Source organism: Dipteris shenzhenensis, chromosome 9 (genome assembly GCF_047967505.1).
Source record: "Dipteris shenzhenensis isolate YYH24624 ecotype China chromosome 9, Dip_SZ_1.0, whole genome shotgun sequence".
NCBI classification, from domain to species: Eukaryota; Viridiplantae; Streptophyta; class Polypodiopsida; order Gleicheniales; family Dipteridaceae; genus Dipteris; species Dipteris shenzhenensis.
In genome coordinates, this window is record NC_141604.1 from 634,081 (window position 1) to 643,395 (window position 9,315).

Genomic DNA, 9,315 nt, shown 5'->3' on the forward strand with positions numbered 1-9,315 from the left:
AAAATAATATAAAAGCTACTTTAAACTCTTATTTTCTTTTTTTTAATAGATGATTTCTAAAAACAAAATTTAAACGTTATATTTAATTCAAAACTTCAGTTATATATTTTTTTTAATAGATGATTTTAAAAAATAAATTATATACTTTTTGACATTTAAATAAAAACTTCACTAACTTAAATAACTTACATAACATAAAAGCTACCTTAAACTCTTATTTTCTTTTTTTTTTAAAGATCATTTTTAAAAATAAAATTTAAATATTTTTTTATTTAAATAAAAATAGCACTAATTTAAAAAATAACTTTAATCTCTTTTTTTTAAAAGATGATTTTAAAAAACAAAATATATACATTTTCACATTTTAAATAAAAAATTACGTAATTCCAAAAATAATTTTAAAAAACTTTAAAATGCATGTGAAATTTAGAAATATTTTATAATTATTTTTATAAACTAAAATTTAAATAAATTTTTGCAAAAAAAAAAAGCTACATAAAAAAAACCTTACCTGGAATCTCCCGCTCCATCCATCTCCGTCGTTGTCCGTCGGTCGTTCTCCATCACTTCCGCAATTCCGTCAAGCTCCCGCAAATCCGTCGATTTCGATGAGGAGGAGCTCAATCGAGGTATGAAGAATAAGGAGGGGTCCCTCTCTTTATATACGAAAATTTAGGGTTTCCCTACCTCGATCGAGGTATTTCACATGCAACATACATATCGATCCATCATACCTCGATCGAGGTATAGACATGCCACGATACCTCGATTGAGGTATTTGACATGCCACATATACATCGCTCTGTCATACCTCTATACCTCGATTGAGGTATTTGACATGCCCCATACACATCGGTCCATCTATCTCGATCGAGGTATGGACCTGCCACAATACCTCGATCGAGATATGTCAGCTGCCAGCCGGATGCCACATACCTCAATCGACGTATTGGACATGTGGCCAAGTCATCAGTCCAGCATACCTCGATGGAGGTATGTCAACTGCCCTATCGGATGGCACATACCTCGATCGAGGTATTTGACACGATCGAGATCGAGGTATGTGGACTTGCCACAATACCTCGATCGAGGTATAGCTGGATTGCCATGATACCTCGAACGAGGTATAGGTGGCATGCCAGGAGATCTCGATCGAGGTATTCGGTCAAAAAAGTCCAGGACCTCGATCGAGGTATTGGCTTTGGCTCGGTTGTCCTCGTGTGTGATTTTCATTGGAGATAATACCTCGATCGAGGTATTACAGACCGAAGCAAAACCTTTGTATTTTCACTCGAGTGGGTGTCACACTCACCCGAAAGTGGTCCGGAAGTGGAGACCCTTAGCTTGCTACCTCCCAGCTACACTTTCGATACCAAGAATTGCCTACAAATTGATCTTGTCCTTGACCTGAATAATTTTCTTCTCTTTAACCTAATCGTGAGCAACCTATGCTGAGAATTTCCAATAGGGGAGATTCTTTTCACTAGCTTCCTCTTGACAACACCATGGTATTCATAGCAAACCAACATTTATCTCATGCATGAATGCAAGCTTCAACATTCGTATAACGCTATATCTTTGTAAGAGAATATTAAGCTCTCATTAAGCTTCACTCTACTGTGCGAGAGCACACACAGAGAGCATTGCCATACCTAGAATACACAAGAGTCAATCTCAATAGGAGAGAGTCTTCATACATAAGGCACCAAAAAGTTCTCTATATAGTATAGAACTAAAATATTCACTATCTACAAATTTAAAGAAATCCTTTTAAAACAAAACTTATTGTTGGCATAAAAAAAGCTTTAGTGGTAGCTCTAGTCTCATTGTTTCCCATCAAACCTACTTGCACTCAGTCCTAAATAAGGCAACCACTTCTAATATTTGGAAATGATTCTTTCACATATTATAGAGGTTCGATGGGCCCTTCACCTGCACTCTGTCCTAAATAAGGCAACCACTTCTAATATTTGGTAATGACTATTTCACATATTCTAGAGGTTAGATAGGCCCTTCACCTGCACTTAGTCCTAAATAAGACCACCACTTCTAATATCTGGTAATGACTATTTCACAAATTCTAGAGGTTCAACGGGCCCTTCACCTGCAGTATATAGTAACCTCAATGATTACTATGGTACTATATGTCCTTGAGGATTTGCTCAAGGGTATCTTTGTCTGAGACTAGCTGGTTACAAAGTCTATTGCGAATCAAGTTGATATCAAGATTGTACTCAAGTGGCATGTTTGCACATGCCTTGGACCCGGGATACTTCTCCACAAGTTGAGGTTGATACGTGGCAAAGATATATTCTCTGACCTGTTTGGAGGCAACAGCATCAATATCTGAAGGGGTCTTCCAATTTGGAAAAACCTTTTCGAAGTCTTTGAAGGCCTCTCTCTTACCGTTGTGTAGGAATGCCTTATTTTTTACTATACTTTGAAAGCATGAATATGGGAAGAGATCATTTGCATGGGAAGAAGGACATGCATAGAGACGGCCATGGAGACCAGCGGGTTGGTGCACCGTGTCATGCTGTTGGGCATGGGAGAGAGGATGAAGGCAAATGGCTCCACACCAAGGGCATGCCCTGTTACACTTTCCTATCCTGCTCCTCATGCCAAGGATGCATGGGATGAGTTGAACACAATGTTTGGTGCAAAAGCCAAAAACCAAGAAATCCATCTTAAGATTGAATTCTATGGTATGCACATGGGCTTCAATGAATCCATGGCACAATTTGTCAACAAAATCAAAAGCATTATTACCCAACTAGAAGGCATAAATGCAAAAGTAGGGGAGAAAGATGCACTTGCAATTCTCCTTAAAAGCATGCCTGTGGAGTACAGTGCACTAACAACCACTTTGAAGAATTTGCCAGATCCAAAGTTTGAGGAATGTGTATCCTCTCTTCTTGAAAAAGAAAGAGAGTTGAAGGCATCGACATCGACATCGACATCTACACGCAACAGCTATAATGAAGAACAAGCACTATTCAATAAAACATCAACGAAGTGCTACCATTGCGGAAGGATGGCAGATTGAAGAACAAACCAAAGTGTCACCATTGCAAGAAGCTGGGACACAAGGAAGAAGATTGCAGATTGAAGAACCAGCAAGTCAACTATGTGGAGTCGTCATCAAGCCATGAGCAAAAAGGCGACATCAATGGAATGTATTGAGAAACCAAAAAAAAAAAAAAAAACCTTGCCAACCGTGCCTATATTTTGTAAATCAAGCCTCACCACCTGAGAGTAGCCATGTAGGCACCCAGGGGAGGATTTGATCTTGTAACTCACATCTGACCACCTTGCAGTAGCCAAAGGATCATGGCACCAAGGGGAGGTGTTGAGAGTTGTGGTGCCATGAGCACATGTAGAGCAAAGGTATGAGTAAAGGGCAAGCTGCCACATGGCATGGAGGAGACATCCCACATGTGAGCAAGCAAATGGATGTAAGTACTCTCACCTATAAAAGGGAGGTTCATTTGAAGTAATATCAATCAAGCACTTTGCACTATCTCAAGATTCTTTTTATGAGTCCAAGCTAATCTATCTTGGAACCTAATTGACTTGAGTTATAGATCATGATCACTCTTAGGATTCATCCACCTTAGATTAGTGTTGTCATTAGAGGAGATTAGGGTCCATAAGAGAGCTCGATCCATGTGCTTTAACATGGGGTGTGCATGCACACAACGGGGGATCGGGGGGGTGCATACATGCACAAGGTGGGATTGGGGGGGGGGGGAGTCGCGCACGTGCACAAGGGGGGATGAGGGAATGGGGGGAGCAGAAAACCCCACCCGAGAGAGAGACACGAGGAGATGGGCCATGGGGGGGCCATGGAAAGGAGGGGACAAATTGGTGTAGCGGCCACATATTGAAGTTATCTGCAAAGGATTCATCTCCCTGATCATCTGGAATTGCCATTCAGAGTCCACGAGGCGGCTCCTTCGACCACCTCTAGGGAGGCTCTCAACACATGCTCTCGAGGATGCACAGGCATCCCTACTATCAGTCAAGTAACAATCGGGGAGGTAGAGAGCGCCGCGTCTAGCATGGATTCTAACTTAGAGGCATTCAGTCATAATCCTACACATGATAGCTTTGCGCCACTGGCTTTTCAACCAAGCGCAATGACCAATTATGTGAATCAATGGTTCCTCTCATACTAAGTTGGATCGCTAGTGCAACACCGCTCATTAGTAGGACTAACCTTCTCATGATGGTCTAAACCCAGCTCACGTTCCCTATTGGTGGGTGAACAATCCAACACTTGGCGAATTCTACTTCACAATGATAGGAAGAGCCGACATCGAAGGATCAAAAAGCAACGTCACTATGAACGCTTGGCTGCCACAAGCCAGTTATCCCTGTGGTAACTTTTCTGACACCTCTAGCTTCAAATTCCAAAAATTAGCATTGCACCTTGGTCTCGTATCTCCATTTTCAATAATAAAGTGAGCCTGGATAAGGGGGGGGGCCCATCTTGGCCCCTCAATCATATTGCAATTTCCAATGATGTCACTTTGCTGTATAAGTCTTAATTCCAGCTTAATTGCAAACTCTTAAGTTCAAGTATATGTGTTTGGCAACTCGCAATCATTTCATTCAAATGCCTCTGCTGCAAAATCTGTTCTCTGAATTGATAGAAAGCACCGAGTAGTTTACATAAGGATCGATAGGCCGTGTTTTCATAGTTTGTATTCGTACTGAAAATCAAAATCAAATGAGCTTTTACCCTTGTGTTCCACATGATTTATGTTCTCATTGAGCTCATCTTAGGACACCTACATTATCTTTTAACAGATGTGCCACCCCAGCCACAAACTCCCCACTTGACAATGTCTTCCACCTGGATCGGCGCACGGATGCACCTTAAGTCCAAAAGTAGGGGCCGAGCCTTGCCTCCACCTCACCAAGTAAGTAAAATAACGTTAAAAGTAGTGGTATTTCACTTGCGCTAGAAGCTCCCACTTATTCTACACCTCTCAACTCATTTCACAAAGTCGTAAGCTCAACAAGGTCTTCTTTCATTGCACTGATTCTTCCAAGCCCATTCCCTTAGCTGTGGTTTTGCTGGATAGTAGATAGGGATAGTGGGAATCTCATTAATCCATTCATGTGCATCACTAATTAGATGACGAAGCATTTGGCTACCTTAAGAGAGTCATAGTTACTCCCGCCGTTTACTCGTGCTTGGTTGAATTTCTTCACTTTGACATTCAGAGCACTAGGCAAAAATCACATTGCATCAACATCCGCAGGGACCATCACAATGCTTTGTTTTAATTAAACACTCGGATTCCCCTTGTCCGTACCAGTTCTGAGATGGTTGTTCACCGCCTAGGGAGGGCCGTCCCGCAAGGGATGATGTTCTGTGCCCGTCGCGCCCAGTCAACACACAGAGGTCCACGTTGGCTGCTAGTGCAGCTTGGGCAGACCCCCAATAGCCTCCGGGGTCAGTTCCTAGACCCCTAGACCCAGCCCTCAGAGCCAATCCCTTTCCCAAAGTTACGGATCCATTTTGCCGACTTCCCTTACCTACATTGTTCTATCAACCAAAGTTTGTTCATCTTGGAGACCTGATGCGGTTGAGTATGACCGGGCGTGATCGGAAATCACTCCTCCAGATTTTCACGGGCCGTCGGCGGGGGTGCACCTGACATCGCGAGACGTGTGGTGCTTTACCAACTGCTAGACCCTATCTCCGGGTGATCCAATTTCAGGGTGGGCGGGTTCTTAAAAAGAAAAGAGAACTCTTCCTAGGCCCCCCTGACATCTCCGAATTTGGTCACATTACCGTCCACCACCACATCTCGGTTCGAGAATATTGACCCGATTCCCTTTCGATGTGTGGCGCACAGTGCACCCTTGACACAAGATTGCCCCATGTCTTAGGATTGACTAACCCATGTCCAATTGTTATTCACATGGAACCTTTCTCCACTTCAGTCTTCAAAGTTCTCATTTGCATATTTGCTACTACCACCAAGATCTGCACTAGGGGCCATTTCACTCGAGCTCGCGCCCAGAGCTACACCACAACCCCCATGCCCTCCTACTCATCGGGGCCTCGCACTTGCCCTAATGGTCAGGTATAGGTCATGCGCTTCAGCGCCATCCATTTTCGGGGCTAGTTGATTCGGCAGGTGAGTTGTTACACACTCAGCGGATTTCGACTTCCATGACCACCGTCCTTCTATCTTAATCAATCAACACCCTTTGTGGAATCTAGGTTAGTGCGCAATTCGGCACTATAACCCGACTTTCGGTTCATCCTGCATCGCCAATTTTGCTTACCAAAAATGGCCCACTTGGAGCTCCCATTATGCACCGGGGCTCAATGGAGCAACCACGGCCGCTTACCTATTTAAATTTTGAGAATAGGTCGAGGGTGTTACACCCCCGATGCCTCTAAGCATTCGCTTTACCCGATAAAACTGTGCAACGAGCTCTAGCTATATTGAGGGAAACTTCAGAGGGAACTAGCTACTAGATGGTTTGATTAGTATTTTGCCCCTATACCCAAGTGTGACGAACAATTTGCATGTCAATATCACTACGAGCCTCCACCAGAGTTTCCTCTAGCTTCGCCCTGCTCAGGCATAGTTCACCATCTTTCGGGTCCTAGTAGGTATGCTCCCACTCAAACCTTTCACAGAAGATCACGGTCAGTCGATGGTTGTTGTCTCTTTCCTACTACTTTCGTAGGAAGAGTTGGGTTCTCTTAGTATGTAGGGTTCCAAGGCTTTTTATCACCTACAGATATATTGGGGTTGTCATTGTAGTATACATGTAGCTTAGGACCTCGAGTCGTGTTCTGGTGAGAGACGTAGGCTTAAGTGTGGTAAGCAAACAAAGTGCATGCATGTGTAAAAGGAACATGTATCATCATGATTGAGGTAATGAAGGCTTTCGCCTTCATTGGGGGTTGTAGGGTTTAGGAGGAGTTTAAGGGTTAAAAGGAGGTTCCAAGGTTTAGGAGTTCCAGGGTTTAGAAGGAGTCCAGGGTTAGAAGGAGGAAACAAGGTTCAGAAGGAGGTTCCAAGGTTAGAAGGAGGTTCCAGGGTTAGAAGGAGGTTCCAGGGTTCAGAAGGAGTTCTAGGGTTTAGAAGAAGGTTCCACGGTTTAGAAGGAGTCCAGGGTTAAAAGGAGGTTCCACCAAGGTTCAGGATAGAGTACATGGTGGAGAACTCGTCTCCCTCCTAGATCATGGAGTTTAAGGGATGAGGAACAAAGGGTTTAGGGGGAGCATAGGAGTGGGAGAGAAAGAAGGTGTAAGAGCATGGAGGAAAGAAAAGAGAGGAGAGAGGAGGACGAGGGAGGAGGACGAGAGAGGAGGAGGAGGAGGAGGGAGGAGGAGGAGGAGGAGGGAGGAGGAGGAGGAGGACGGAGGAGGAGGAGGACGGAGGAGGATGGAGGAGGAGAGGGAGAGGGTGAGGAGGAGGAAGGAGGAGGAGGGAGGAGGAGAGGGAGAGGGTGGGTTGCAAGGTTGCAGGAGAGGGGAGGAGGAGTTTCAAGGTTAGGACATGCTTTTGGATGTGGAATGCAAGGAAGCATGGACACTTGAGACAAATGCTTGGAATACCAAAGTAGACTCGATGCAATGCCCCAAAGAGTGTGGGCTGCATTCCATTATTGGGTATTTATACAAGTTGGAGAGCTTCTCTCTCTGCATGTAGGAATTGTAACACAAAGTTGTATCACAAAGTTGTAACACAAAGTTGTAACACATTCTCTTTCTACATGTAGAAGTCGTATGTAGAAGTTGTAACACAAAGTTGTATCACAAAGTTGTAACACAAAGTTGTAACACATTCTCTTTCTACATGTAGAAGTCGTATGTAGAAGTTGTAACACAAAGTTGTAACACATTCTCTTTCTACATAAGTTCATGTTGGCACAGAGTCAACATACTCCCAAATCCATTACTCCCGGATCCATTTTATTACCCATACTCGGGTTATGGCTTATTTTGATTTCAGAGTTCGGATTCCATGTGCGTAATCCAGTGGTTGTTTAGCTTGTGGCATGTGAGTCGTTCCTGCTGTAATGCTTTTGCACCATACAATTTGTATTCTGTAGTCAAGAATCTTATCTCCTCTTAAGGGTTGAGGAACTAAGGGTTTAGGGGGAGCATAGGAGTGGGAGAGGAAGAAGGTGTAAGAGCATGGGGGGAAGAAGAGAGAGGAGGGAGGAGGAGGAGGGAGGAGGAGGGAGGAGGAGGAGGAAGAGGGAGGAGGAGAAGGGAGGAGGAGGAGGGAGGAGGAGAGGGAGAGATTGGGTTGCAAGATTAGAGGAGAGGGGAGGAGGAGTTGCAGGGTTAGAGCATGCTTTTGGACGTGGAGTGCAAGGAAGCATGGGCACTTGAGACAAATGCTTGGAATACCAAAGTAGACTCAACACAATGCCCCAAAGAGTCTAGGCTTCATTCCATTATGGGGTATTTGTACAAGTTGGAGAGCTTCTCTCTCTGCATGTAGGAATTGTAACACAAAGTTGTAACACATTCTCTTTCACATGTAGAAGTCGTATGTAGAAGTTGTAACACAAAGTTGTAACACATTCGCTTTCTACATGTAGAAGTCGTATGTAGAAGTCGTAACACAAAGTTGTATCACAAAGTTGTAACACATTCTCTTTCTACATAAGTTCATGTTGGCACAGAGTCAACAATGGCGCACCCCGTGGGGGGGATCCCACCTCTCAGGTTCCTTATGCCTCCATGGGTTTGCCACCCACCGGCTCGCATACATGTTAGACTCCTGGGTCTGTGTTTCAAGATGGGTCAGACGGAAAGTCCAGAACGCTAGCACCTCAAGCGCGCAGGTGCATAAAGCTTGCCACGAGTGGTGTGCGCTTTGTGCCTTGGTCGGCATGATGGCATAGGCGGGCCATCAAAATATCGCTCTTGTCCCGTCGCACTGGCCCGCACTGGCCAGTGCCCCGTGCCGAGCAGCAGACCAGAGCTCTCACCATTTCGCATCCGACCGAGGCACCCGCAGCCTCCATTCGCTTCCCTCCCGACAATTTCAAGCACTTTTTAACTCTCTTTTCAAAGTCCTTTTCAGCTTTCCCTCGTGATACTTGTTCGCTATCAGTCTCTTACCCATATTTAGCCTTGGATCGAATTTACCACCCGCTTAGGGCTGCATTCCCAAATAGCCCGACTCACCGATGGCGCCTCGCGAAGCAATAGGGTCCGAGCTTGACGGGGCTCTCACCCTCTCCGATGCCCCTTTCCAGGGGACTTGGGTGGTCCCCGTTGCAGAGGACGCCTCTCCAGACTACAATTCGCATGACGAGGCC

At 44.6% G+C, this 9,315-nt stretch overlaps 2 pseudogenes; both read right to left on the reverse strand.

Annotated features, from left to right (window-relative positions):
* Window positions 1–3,861: 3,861 nt before the first annotated feature.
* On the reverse strand, window positions 3,862–5,562 carry LOC147898043 (25S ribosomal RNA; annotated as a pseudogene).
* Window positions 5,563–6,783, reverse strand: LOC147898044 (25S ribosomal RNA; annotated as a pseudogene).
* Window positions 6,784–9,315: the final 2,532 nt, after the last annotated feature.